The sequence below is a fragment of the Thalia democratica genome, chromosome 3, assembly GCF_965202585.1.
Source record: "Thalia democratica chromosome 3, ktThaDemo2.hap1.1, whole genome shotgun sequence".
Lineage (NCBI taxonomy): Eukaryota > Metazoa > Chordata > Thaliacea > Salpida > Salpidae > Thalia > Thalia democratica.
Genome location: NC_139167.1, coordinates 173,697 through 188,439, shown reverse-complemented (window position 1 = coordinate 188,439; position 14,743 = coordinate 173,697).

Here is a 14,743-nt window from a genome sequence, read left to right as displayed (position 1 = left end):
CCGCATACTTCCAAAGTTGTTTCTACTGGGTATTTGAAATACAGGGAAAAATTTTTTAGTAATAATCTTCATTTTAAAGAAAATAGATTTCAGAACCAATATTATTATACACATTTTACCAGAGCGTCAACTATAAATTGTGCTTATTTATTTCTTCAGCTCAGCCGCAAACTAAATGAGCATTGTTAACGCAAATAGATTTGTAACTTGATTAGACATGTAAAACTTATACAGGGAAGAAAAGCTAACTTTTAAATTTTATTTATGGTACATGGAGGCAAAAAAATATTAATTTCTCTCAAGTGAATTATTAAATGTTCTGTCTCTATTCAAGTGTTGAAAGATGTTAGCAAGTTTGGTAACATGATAACTGAAATTTAGGAGCCCTGTTGGCAATAGCGTCTTAACCAGTGATTGGCAAAGTGCGGCCCATGAAAGGTAAGCGCAGGGAAATGTTATTATTTTAAATGGGATACAACTTGTACGAAGTTAAATACTGCTAACAAATATGTAAATTTTATTAAGCTAATTCATATGACACATCTTTTTTTTGTCGAACATCAATTTTTGTCGAACATAAGATTTAAAAAAAAGCGATTTTCGCTGTTAGGGATCGTTTAGTAAATGGGAAAGTGCCCAGCGAACAGATAGTATCTAAAACATTTAGGGGTTGTTTTTTAAATCAATTTAAAAATGGTATGATATGAAATAAAGTTGGGAAACATAAATATGAGTCTTTACTTCCTTGGCAGAAATTACATAGGTTTACTATGAAGTAGATCAGGGTTTCCCAAAGTGGGCGATATCGCCCCCCTGGGGGCGATTTTAGTATTTTGGGGGGCGATAATTAGTAAGGGGGCGAAAGGGGGGGCGATAACTAGTAAGGGGGCGAAAAGGGGGCGATTTTAAAATTTTGGATTGTCATTAGATTTTTTCTTTTTTTCTCGCTATTTTACTATTTTTAGCTTACTATTAATTATTTTACCCTGAGGTAAAACTTAAACAAAAAAGTTTATTTTATTTATGAAAAAAAAGAAAAAAATCTAGTGCTTATGACTCCTACTTTTAAGTAAATACTATATTTTCATTTATATATTTCCATATTTAAAGATTACATATATCATAGACGATTGGAATCCCTCTGACTATTTTATAACCTGACATATATGTTATTTGGGGTTATAAATGGTTTGTAAAAATCTAAGTTTTTTATTACTAACTATCACCTCATGATATTTCCTGTTGCTTTTTGAAAAGTCACTAAGTTAGACTAAGAAATAAAACTATACAGGGTTGCCAATTTACCTAGAAACCTGTAAAAACCTAGAATTTGACAATTTAAGCAAAAAAAAAAACCTGGAAAAAGTCTGGAATTTTTAAAAATTTTAACATATTAAGTAGTAAAATTTAGATTTGACACAAAAAAGCTATCATATAGATAAAATTATGGATCCCTTCGAGGCAAATACTTTTGAAGTAAACGACTTACAGAAAACCTTCTCAGACTTACAAACTGACCTTGAACTTAAAGTAATTTCTTCCAAAGAACAATATGAAAGCTTTTGGACTCAACAAAAACTAAGGCAAAAGTATCCAATCATTTTAGAGGAATTTAGATTGTTGTTTATAGCTTTTCCTTCTAGCTATGTTGTTGAGAAAGTTTTCAGTTCAGTTATCAACATCTTGAGCAAAAGGTCTAATCTAGATATTTATAAAGGAGGTGACTTAAGGCTCTAATTTACTAATTAAGAATCAGATAAGAAAAACTTGCAAGCAGTCATACTCCTCAACCTTCACATTATATTAGACTTCAGTAGCAGACATTATTTTTTAAAGTTTTTTAATTTTATTTGATCTTTTGAAGTATTTCTTATTTAACCTGGTTTGTATTGTATTTAAGTAGTCTTTTTTTAATAACAACTTTATTAAGTTATTTATTCTACAACAGGTTTGCATAATGCCTAAAAAATATTATTCACGGTAGACTTCCTCTTGAGTTCGCACTTTTTACCCAAAAAAAGTGCAAATTTATATTTTCTTAAATTTAACTAAAGTAAAGTCTATTACTAACTAAATATTGATAAAACAAAATATATATAATATTTAATAGCTTATATAGATCTTTTTTTTTATGAAAGTTTGTTTTTTATTTTAGTGGATTTCATGATAACTTCATTGCATATAACATCATGAAATTTGTCATTTTGTAAAAAAAATATGGTAATAATTTTTTGGGTTTGCACTTTTTGATTTTTTTCAAAGTACGAACTCAAGCGGAAGTCTACTATATTTATTAAATGGTTTATGTTTTAAAGATTTTAATAATTTTATTTTGACCTGGTTAATTTTGTAGTTGATATTCGTTGTTTTACATTACACTAAAAGTTTTTATAGCATAGTGATTAAAATATTTGTTTGAAAGACCTTTATTTGACAGGTTTTTGTTATAACTAGTTTAATCTGTATACAACTTATATCACTATAAAACTATTATCTGATTGTAATATTTTGACAACCATTAAAGTTTTTATTTCTAAAAAGATTTTTTTTGGTTTTAAAAGAGTATAAATTTGAGGTCTCTATTTGAAATGACTTCTACTTTTTCATTTAAAAGTTTCTTAAACACTTTTTTTTTTCTTACTTGATTTATTATTGTTCAAAAGTTTATTATAATATAAGGAGTTTTAAACTATTAATACAACTGTTTTTTTGTTTTATCTGAATTCAATATATTTTAGCAATTAGAACATACTTAGTTTATTTTAATACTTCAACACTAGCTTTTAGTTTTTCACTATTTTCCTCTGTTAAATTATTGTAGGCTAAAGTTTTAACCTAGTTAAAAGTTTTTTTTTAATTGATTACTTTCTGTTCACAGAATTAACTGTAAAACATTGGATTTTTTTGAATTTAAATAAAGAAAAAAAATAATTTTTAGAATTAAGGTTTAGTTCCCTAAAGATTATTCCAAGTCAAATGCTATTTCATGGTATTCTACTACGAAACAAATAGTTTAAAAAAACAACTAACTTGCTTACAATATATCTTAGCATTGAAATTAGTAAATTTACTGCATCAACTGAAGCTGTTGATGAAACCACTTTTCATGTGAGATAATAAACCAGTCGGTCAAACTTTCTTTAACTAGATCAGAAATAATGTTTTAATATTTATTTCATTATGTGTAAAATAAACTGTTAATTCTTTTATAGTTTTTTTAATCTCTGGTATAGATATTTTAAAAAAGCTTATTTATAAAGTAATTTAAGTATTTTTTGCGGCTTAAATAAGTTACATAGTATTAACTTCTAAATGTCCGAAACTTGGTATATGAGATATTATTAAAATGTCAGGTTTAAGTTAAATTTTCAGGTGGGTAACGTACGGCTCAGATCCAGTCGAATTTCGACCCGCTAAGTAAATTGAAAACTACTTGTGCAAAATAAATAAAATTTAGTTTTTTGATAGTTAATATTTTGATATAACGCTTTCATTTCGTTTTCAATTCACAAAAGTATTTCCTAGATAACAATAATACTAAATCATTTTATTACAATTTTGGTCGAGTTTTTTAATTTTCCTATTTGTAATTTTTCTAAATCATGCAGCCCGCAATTACATTTTCTGACGAGTTGAAAATATTTATTAGTAAATATGAATTGCTGACTACAAAAGTTGTCCACCACTGACCTAAAAGTTTCAAAACAGATCATATTTAAACAGGATTGATTACAGATTACTCAAGACTTTTTAATAATTAAGTATTTTAATACACTTTACTGGGCTTCTGAGAAAATAACTGTAAACTATTTTCTCAAGTCCTGTAAACTACTTTGAACACAAAAGTGCGTGCATAAGAAATACAAGACTAAATTACATTTCGAACACAATTTTTTTTAGCTCAAAAGTTTGTACTCAAAAGAAAAACTACTTTGTAAAATCGTGGGGGGCGATTTTTTTTTCAAGTTACTGAAAAGGGGGCGATTTAGTAAATGAGTTTGGGAAAGCCTGAAGTAGATTTTAGGTTTGAAATGTGTCAAAACTTCAGGTTCATTTTCAAATTCCTTACCCACTGTAATAATTACTGAAATGTAATAAATAACAACTGCACAAGGTAGGTTAAACTTAAGATGAACAATGTCTGGCAAGTAAAATATAGGAGTTAGTTATAGATAAATTGTTGATGACATAGAAATAAAACTTGAAAGTTAGAATATTTAAACTGTGAGACTATACAAAAGTTAATTAATAAAATTTAGGACTAATATTAGAGATACTGGGTTAAGAATTAGGGGGAGTGGTTTTTCTTACAACTTTGATAACAGTGTAAAACTACAGTTTTTTTTTTGGAAATATGACTTAATGGAAAGTTCTTAAAATGGTTTTTAAGTTGGTCAAGTCTAAATATACCTTAAGTTATAAAATAAACAACAAACTGAGGCACGCAGAAAAAGTACACAAAATAAATAGCGATAAAAGAAATTTTATCATACAACAAGATACATAATCAAAATAAAGTGGATTTAAAAATAACAATATTAAAAGGATAATTTGTAGCAAAAATTTAACTAATTAAAATAGTTTAACTACAAATATTAAAAATATTAAATTATTTTGCATTTAAACTAATGCTATAAATTATAAAATGGTATTTGATTTATCTATTTCTAACTAATTTAATTATAAAATATTCTACTTAACTGAGCAAGTTTTTTCAAACCAATCAGACTTTTTAAAAGGTTACAAAAATAGTTATAATAGTTTACCACTATACTAACTCTACTAGACTATATTTAACATTTTTGAAACTTTTATAATGTAATATATCATATTTTTATAGTTTGTAAACTTTAAGTTTGGTCACTTAATCGAATCTGAAACAAGAATTTATGAAACTTTTTTAATAAGTATCTAATAGTTTAAATCGATTTTTGTATTACAAAATATTAAAATAATTTAACTTTAAAATTTTGGCATAACTATATTTAAAAAAACTAACAAAATAAACTGGTTAGTTTTAAACAGATTTGGTATCTTACTTTACACTAATATAGATTATAGTTTTTACCAACTATTTAAATAGTAAAACATTATCTTATCTTACAATCAGATACTATTTTGTATTTACCAATATCAATTTATAAACAAAATTATATAAAGGTAAAACGTAAAACATTTGTGCTATAAAAACCAAACAAGCAAAATATTTATATATATGCTAAATATATTCATTTTATAATAAATACAATATTTTAAAACATATCACAAGTTCACTTTTAAATATATTAAACTATAAAATGGATAATTTTAGCATATATTTGTTTACATCTTATTTTTACATAACTATATTTATAAATTGATAATGAATGTTGTAAATTTAAGTTCTTTTTTAATATAATAAGTACAATGTATTAGTTTAAAAAGATATAAGATACTAAATTGACTAACTATAAAACTAGAATAAATATTTATAAATAATTAATTACATTTCACATAAAATATCATGCAATAAAAATTACTGCTTGTTAAGTAATTCAAATTAATTATTGCTAATCTAATTGGGTCTGAAACAACTACTTACAAAGTATTAAAAAATAAAATTATATTACGTATAAAAAAAATGCATCTAATGAATCTATTTATTTATAACTAACATGTTAACATTTAGCAATAGAAAATGTTATTAGTAGGTATACTCAAATAGTAAATTATATATATAATAATGTTAAAAAGATTTATCGAATAACATATTTAAATAACATTAGCACTATATATAATTTTCAATCACATGGTAAGTTTAATAATTTATAATACTTGCTAATAGCACTAACAAATAGTTTTAGCTGATAAGCTTAAAAAGAATTAGTTTATCAACCAAAGCTAGTACTATCAAGGCTTCAAAATAATTAATAGACTTTTATTCATATTTATAACAAGTTATTAATAATATAATATATAGTTAAAAGAAAAATACTTAGCTTAATTTAATTAAGATTTATCAAACAAATAGCTAATGTTGCATTGAATAACATTTCTTAAAATATTATTATGCACAAGTTTGCAGGCGAAATTAGCTCAAGTTTTGCAAGTACATATTAAGTTTAAAATAATGAAGCTTATGATAAATGATTATAATTAAAACATTTAGAATTTCAGGTTACAATTTTAACCATATAAAGCTTTAAACAGTAAAAAAATAAAATGATAGCTAATAACTAATACTTGCAGATACCCATGTTTTATAGCCAATATATCATTTTTATATAAAACGAAATTCTAAAAAAATACTTGTAAGAATTTTCTTGGTATAATATAAAAAATAATTTATTAAAAGTCTTATAAAAACTGACAATTACGATATACAATCAAGTTATTGATGATATCTATACCAAGCAAATTCTTACAAAATAATTTACTTTTTACTTAACACCTTAAAAACTATAAGTAGTGATATATATAATTCTAAGCTTTTTATGTTTTTTATTACCAAAAAATTTTTCAATTGGCTCAAAATTTACTATATTTGCTACTTGAAATTTGTAGTCATTGGCTTTCATTAGTTTAAAAATGCAGTTATAGTACTTTTGATACAAATTAAAAATCAGGTAATAATTTATTTTTAAAGTAAAATAATAAAAAGACTGGAGAGTTTTAAACTAACTAAAGTAGTTAATATTCTTAATATCACTTATATTATATATTATATAAAATAATTAATATATATAGATACTCATGTTTAAAGTTGTGTGCATATTTTTCATTTATAATATTTTCAAAACTTAATGCGATATAGATATATTTAAAAAAATTCTAAAACTTTTTAATTATTGACAATTACCATGTAGAAGGGACTCATTGAATATATCTATATCGAAATAAGTCTCAAAAAATATAAAACAAGCAAACTCTCAAAAGCTAATAGAATAAAAAAATTAAAGTATCAAATATTGAACTATTTTTATCTATACAACGAAAGTTCTTTACAAAAATTAAGCAAAACCAGTTTGAGATTTAACATATTAAAAATATCACTTTCAAAACATATCTTTCTTAATTTTTCTAGCCTTTTATTTACTACCTTAACATTTAATTTGCTGAATATTTATTATACTTGCTCTTTGAAATTTATAATCATTGGCTTTCAAATACTTTTATAAGCAATCATAATAATTCTTAACAAATTAAAATTCAGGTGAAAATTGTAACAGTTTTTGAGTCTTTTAAATGTCTCAAATATTAACTTAATTCAAAAAATAGCATATAAAATATTTCATTTGATACGAATTGACAAAAAATCACTTTAGTTGATTTAAGTGGTTATTTTAAATTTAATTTTGCTTGTTCAATTAAATTTCATTTTAAATAAATACATTAAAATAATTAATAGAATTTAAACTTTATAGCTAATAATAAATATATTGACTACTCAATTTGAAGTTATTTCTAATGAGATATTATCATCACAATAAGAACTTAACTTGAGCTAATTAACTGATAAAGCTATTAAAATATTTATACAATGAAATACTTATACAATATATAACTAACAAAATTAGTCATGCAACATTTATCATTGCTTAAAAACCATAATAAAATTACAAAATTTTTTTGAAGCTTAAAAATTACTTCTTAAAAAGAAAACTTTGATAATCTATTATCATTATTTATTTTAGTACAACTACGTAACTTAATTTCTAGAATAAAAAGAAAACCATTATTTTTTAGAAATGATAGTCATTTGAAACAACACAACCTTCAACTTGTTTTCCATTTAAAAATTAATTACAATTATAATTCACCAGTATTAAGTAATACTATAATTAAATTATTAAAAAAATATGTTTTAATAGTTATGTATCTTGCTGTATGATAATAAAACGAGTTTACAATTAATTGATTTGTTGTTGTTGTTGAAAATGAAGCTCCTATGCACCACACTTCTTAGTTGCGGATGAATTCTCCAAACCTCTTTGAACTAGTTTCTGTTGTTAAATATTTGTTTATATATAAATCAAAATTGTTTAAAACTTTCACATACTTTTAAAAAAATTGAAACAAAAGTCAAACAAAATTAAAAATAATCTATTGGTACTAACTTAGATTGACTTAAAAAAAATTATACAAAAAAAAGTTGAGTTTGTAAATAACAATATAAGTTTAAAAAAATTAGTTCATTCTATGTAAATCTATGCAAATATTTAATTGTGAAAGTTAATTAGTTGAATGATTTGGTAACAAATATAACAACATTTGTTTATACATAATTTTATTTCATTCATGATTTTTCACATAAAAGGGTGCAGGAATTTTAAAATCTTGTTTATGAAAGCTTAAACTATTGATTATAAGTTATTTTTCATTTATGAGGTACAGTCTAAAAAACATTTCTTTAAATGAAGCAAAGGAAAACTTATTACTTTAATAAGATTTCAGTTGTAAATAATATAAACTAGCCAACCTGTAAGGAGAACCCATTAACTCATCTTGAATTTACATTTTAGTGGTAAACTAACTATGTATTAACATCTGCAAAGTGTATAAAATTTTAGTTTACAAGTTAACACAAAGAGTTACTTATGACTTATAATTATTACTTAAATAAAACAAATTTGTTAGAAGTTAAAATAACTAGTTGCAGGTTTGTCTAGTTCCAGCAAAGATAAGATATATTTCTCTTTATACAATAACAGTAATGCCACTCTTTGAAGAAAAAAGCCAGCATAAAAAGTCAAAAATAGACTGAGCTACATGAAGCTAGACTGAGTAAGCTTTACTTTTTAAGAAATAAAAAAAATAAAAGAAATTACTGTTAATCATCTTTAAACACCTTAAAATGTCATAATAACAATAAAATAACTATATGATGTAGACAGTGGGAAAAAGCATTAAAAAAAGATAGGTTTTATGAGAGCTTAAAGTATAAACTATTTGTCAGTTTGTAAAAAATTACAAAATTTTATGGTATAGTGATTTTTGTAAAAAGTATTACTTATACAAACCTATGTATGAACAGATAAAGTTTTTTTTTGGGTATTTTTCTTACAAATTTATATTCACCCAAAAATCAACCTGTTTCTCTTATCAGTAATGGTCTCAAATTTTAGGAAACATTGCTAAAAAAAATTATCAAATTTTTTAGTGAAGTAAAGTGTTTGTTTTATTTCTTAGTTTGCCCCTCCTAATAAAAACTTAATGTACTTTCTAACTTTGCTAACTATATCTCAAAAATTAGTTTGAATATCTAAAATCTATAAAAAGCAACTTGAAGCTTTTAGTTAAAACTCTAGTAATAAAAATATCAAATTGAAAAAAAGTGATTTACCCCTTATGGCCTAAATTAAAAGCTGCTTTAAACTTTTATGCTATTTATATCAGTTTAAAGATATAAGGTTACAAAGTCAAACAGAAAATAAAGAAGTACGAAATTAAAAAGGCAAAAAAAAATCATAAAAACTTATAACCTCAACAGTTTATAAGCAGTTGGTATCAAATTCTCTTAGTATAGTCTTAAATCATTAATAAACAACTACACTGAATAAGTTTAATTTTTGAGTAAATTATTTTCTTCTTCAAATTAATTAAAATAAAAATTATTATTTTTTACCTTAGCTTATAAAATACTTTTTTTCAAGTGTTACAATACAATTTTTCTTTATAAACAATAAATACAGAGTTGTCTATTGTTTTTCCAATTTTTTTCCAGGTTATCCAAATTTCCTCCAGGTTTTTAAAACTACACATTTTTGGGTCTGTTTTTAGTTTAAAATTAAGTTTAAGGTAAGAAACTGTGTTAAGGGCATAGGAAGGGTCAAATTTTTTTTTTTCTAATAAAAATAACATTAGATCTTGTATGGAAGCTTGAAGTACAAACTACAAGCCAGTTTTTATAGAATTAAAAAATATTATTTAACTTTAACTGGATTTGATGTTGAGCATAAAAATTTTACTCTCGCTAGTTCTCTTCACTCACATAATACAAGGTTTTCTAAAAAATTTAATTTCATAACTGAAAGACCTAGAACAAGACTTGGCCTAAACTCTATTAGGTATTTGGGTTCAAGGTTTTGGTCTAGTGTCCAAGAAAATTTAAAATAATTTAAAAAGATAAGTTTAAATGCGGTTATAAAGATTTTCTATTAACTTGCTACAAGAAGTGAAACTTGAGTGCTTATAATCATATGCCTGAGTATATTGTTTTATTGTCTTATTTTTTGAGCATTTGTGTATAAACTTGATTAAGGGCATAGGGGGGGGTAAACACCCTTTTTTGGTTTTTTATCTTATTTTATATAGTTTTTACTAAGCTACAAGATGCTTTTTATAGATTTAAAAAAATCAAAATAATTTTTGAGATATAGGCGGTCAAAGTCGGAGGCAACAATAGGAACCTTATGGGAGGCGCAAACTAAAACGGCAAATAACTAGAAATCACTAAAAATCTATCTTCTCCTACGTTTTTTGAGATAACTACCTCAAATTTTCAGGAAATGTTCCTTGCAATATTTTAAAAATTCTGTCATAACAGAATTTAAAAAAAACTGTTTTTTTTTGTTTATTTTTTATATAAAATTTTTATTTTTCACTTTTTTAAAAATTCCTTCCTATAGAATTTTCTAAATATATCAAGGATCATTTCTTGAAAATTTGAGGTAGTTATCTAAAAAACGTAGGAGAAGATAGATTTTTAGTGAAATAGTCTATTTTTGCCTTTTTAGTTTGTGCCTCCCATAAAGAACCTATTGTTGCCTCCAACTTTGACCGGCTATATATCAAAAATTATTTTGATTTTTTAAATCTGTAAAAAGCATTTTGTAGCTTAGCAAAAACTATGTTAAATAAGATCAAAAACCAAAAAAGGGTGTTTACCCCCCCCCTATGCCCTTAATTATACATTTTGTTTTCCCTGTTGATTTCTGTATAAATTTAAGTTTAAATATTTTATGTTATTTATCTTGTTTTTATTATAACAATAAACATTTCTGTTGAGAATTTCTACTTTTTCTAATATAAGTTTTTAATGAGAGAAATTATTTGTCAAGTTTTCAAATATTGAACAAGATTTGTGTTAACTTGCTGCTAGCAATAAACTACATTAGTTTTTTTTTAGAAGTTTGTTGTTTTGTAGTTATTTGTTTTTAAATTATACAGGGTTGCCACTCTTTGAGCCAAAAAATCTTCCCTGAGTGACCAAAAATTTCCCTGAGTAACCTTAAATTTCCCTGAGTTTCCCTGAGTATTTTTCAAATCTTAAAAAAAAAATTTCTCTTCTAACACAAATTATAAATACCTCATTATCATTTTTCTTCTTTAATAATAAAAGGAAGGTTGTATGTGTATGCTTCTGCATTAAATTTATGAATAAAACTGTTTTCAAAAACTTAATCTTAAAAGGTTTAAACCAATTAAAAATTAAAAACTAAATTTTTGCACAACTTTGTGTAAACTTGTTAGTTAACTTTCTACATAAAAGAATAAAGTTTAATTTGTTTGAAATTTTAATTGACAAAATTTAATTATACTATAATAATAATTTCACATGAACAACTCACTTAAATGCATACATAATAACTTCATTATGACTTGTATGTCTTTCCTAGCAACTGTTCTGAATGCAGTAAATAAAACTTAAAAGCTTAACATTATTGTAAAAAAACCTGCAAAAAGAAAGTTTGAAGAAATAGCTAAAGAAATATCTCATATCAAAGTACAACTTAATACCTAACAACTGATACAAAATAATCTATTATCTGATATTACTTCCTTATTTAAGCTAAAGCCCCGTTCAACACTTGCCTGGCCATTGTGAAGCACAAAAACAGCCTCAAGGACTCTTGTTAAATCTTTATACTTGCTTAGGATATCAAGTGTGTCAAAATAAAAGGTGTCTAAACTGTGACTTTTTTCAAGAAAATTTTCAAAAAGTATTTGAGTGTTAGAAGAACTTAACAAATCAATGTATTGATTAATGCTGTCATCACCCTCTTTTGCTTTTAGTATCTTCATGCTGACAAGTTGTTGGACCAACCTTGTAAAGTTTCTGACATAACGGTCTTTACCCATTCCAATTAGACATGCCGGATTTAAAACAGCAGCCCTTCTTAAAAAGTTCAAACCAACAGTTTGATTTTACTTAAGTAAATATAAATTTAAAACTTAAAAAAACTACAATATTAAAGCCATAGGGGGGGGGTCCAACATTTTTTTTTTACTAAAATTAACTTTGGCTTTTATATGAAAGCTTAAAGTACAAACTATAAGCCAGTTTTTATAGAATTCAAAAATATCATTTAACTTTTGAGATATTTAACTTTTTGTAAAAATTTTCCAATATAAACGTATAGACCGCAAATTTTTTGGGGTCAATTTTCTCGGAAACTTTAAAATTCACTAAAAACCTATCTCCTCCTTCATTTTTTGACCTAGAGACTTCAAATTTTCAGGAAATGTTCCTTTTAATACTTTAAAGAGATCTATTGTTGGAATTTTTGAAATTTTGAAAAATAAAAATTTTATCCACAAAAAACTAAAAAAAAGGGTAGTTTTTTGACAATAATTTTTTTTTTACTCAAAATTAAAAAAATTCCTACAATAGATCTCTTTAAAGTTTAATGATACACATTCTGTAAAAATTTGAGAAAGATTACTCAAAAAATGAAGGAGGAGATAGATTTTTAGTGAAATAGTCTTTTTTCGCATTTTTAGTTTTTGCCTTCCATAAGGAACCTATTGAATGCCCTTTCTTTGATTGCTTATATCTCAAAAATTACTTCGAGTTTTTTTAAGCAGTTAAAAGTGTCTGATAGCTCAGATTAAATTCTACAAAATAAGATCAAGTTGTAAAAAACAAAGTGGACCCCCCCTATGGCTTTAATACTAAGAATATTGAAGAACTAGCCGCAAGGCTAAAAAAATTCTAAATAACCACTTAAATAATAAGAATTAGTACTTTTGAACAAAATATTGAAACTGGATTAACTAAACCTCATTCTAGATCTAGAAAAAAATTTCCCTGAGATTTTCAAAAACTTCCCTGAAATTTAGAGAAAAAATCAAAATTTCCCTGAGTTTCCCTGAGTTAAAAGAAAAATGCCAAAATTCCCTGAGTTTCCCTGAGATTTTCTACAGTTTGAAAATTCCCTGAGATTCCCTGAGTTCCCTGAGTGTGTGGCAACCCTGATTATACTGCTTAATGATATATTGCTACTTAAATTTTCAATGGCTGATTGTGGAATCACTTGGTGGCAGTGATATCATAATTAGATTGTTGCTATTGTTCAGAACGTCAACAGCACTTGCTTGGGGATTTGAGCTTCAGGATTTTCCCACACTTTGTGGTTTTTAATGTTGAGATTTTAAGCTTGTGAGTGTTTGCCAAACAACGTGTCACCAAGGGTTTTTTCAATAAAGGGTTAGGATTAGTTTTTTTTTTTTGGTTAGTTAAAAAGTTCTACTTTTTTTTGTTATAGATAGATTTAGTTTAATTTCTTTAATTAAAAGGTAAAATTTTTTCTTAGTAAATTTAAAGATAGGGCAGCTGGAATAACTTGTTTTGAGCTCAAACTCACTTGCTTGACCTTCAGAAAATGTTTATTGTTGCAGAGGGGAGAGTGAGTTCTTCTGATGTTTTCTACCTTAATGAGATATTGTAATTTTTATACAAAGTTTCCTATACAAACGCATGGACCACAAATTTTTTGGGTTTAACTTTCTGGGAAATTTAAAAAATCAATAAAAACTTATCTTCTACTTCATTTTTTGAGCTAAAGACCTCAAACTCTCAGGAAACAATCTTTTTATAATTTAAAAGACTTTGAATGTTAGAATTATAAAAATATTTAAAAAAAAAGTTAAGATAAAAAAAAATAGAAGTTTTTTAATAAAAATTTTATTTTTCAAAATTAAAAGAAAATCCTGCATTTAATCTTTTTAAAATTTAAAAATACACTTTCTGTGAAAATTTGAAGAAGATTGCTTAAAAAATGAAGGAGATATATTTTTAGTGAAATTTTAGTGGTCTTTTTTTGTATTTTCAGTTTGTGCATTCCATTAGGAACCTATTGAGGTCACCGACTTTGATGCTCAAATCTCAAAAAAAAAGAATTTTTTTAAGCAATTAAAAATGTCTGATAGCTCAGATACAACTGTAAAGATCAACTTGTAAAAATCAAGGTGGACCCCCCTCCTATGCCCTTAAAAAGTATAAAAACATTGAAAAGATACTGTAAAGCTACTTAAAATGTGTTTTTTAGTAGAATATTTTCTGATAATGACAAATTTTATTTATCTATATGATAGATTTTTTGAGTCAAATCAAATTTTTACTATTGAACATCTTAAAATTCCAGGTTTTAAATTGTATAATTGAAAATAATTGTCAAATTCCAGGTTTCCAGATAAAGTGGTAATCCTGTAAATATTTTCAAAATATTTGAAGTTAAGTACTGAAAATAATGGAGAAAACATATTTATAATAAATTATTCAAATTTATTTGACAATTATTTTCAAAAAATGTGAAAACTAAAAATGATTTTCTTTTAATACACCAACCATTAACGCAACTAATGACTATGTCTAAAAAGTTAATTAAAACTTTTATGTAATACAAAAAGTATTTAAGCTTAAAAATGATGGCAAATACAAATTTGGACTCCCTATGGCTTTAAATTTCTAATATCATAAAAAAACAAAATTCAAAATAGAAAAACAAAATTTTTAGTTTTTTATATATTTTAACAGAAATTA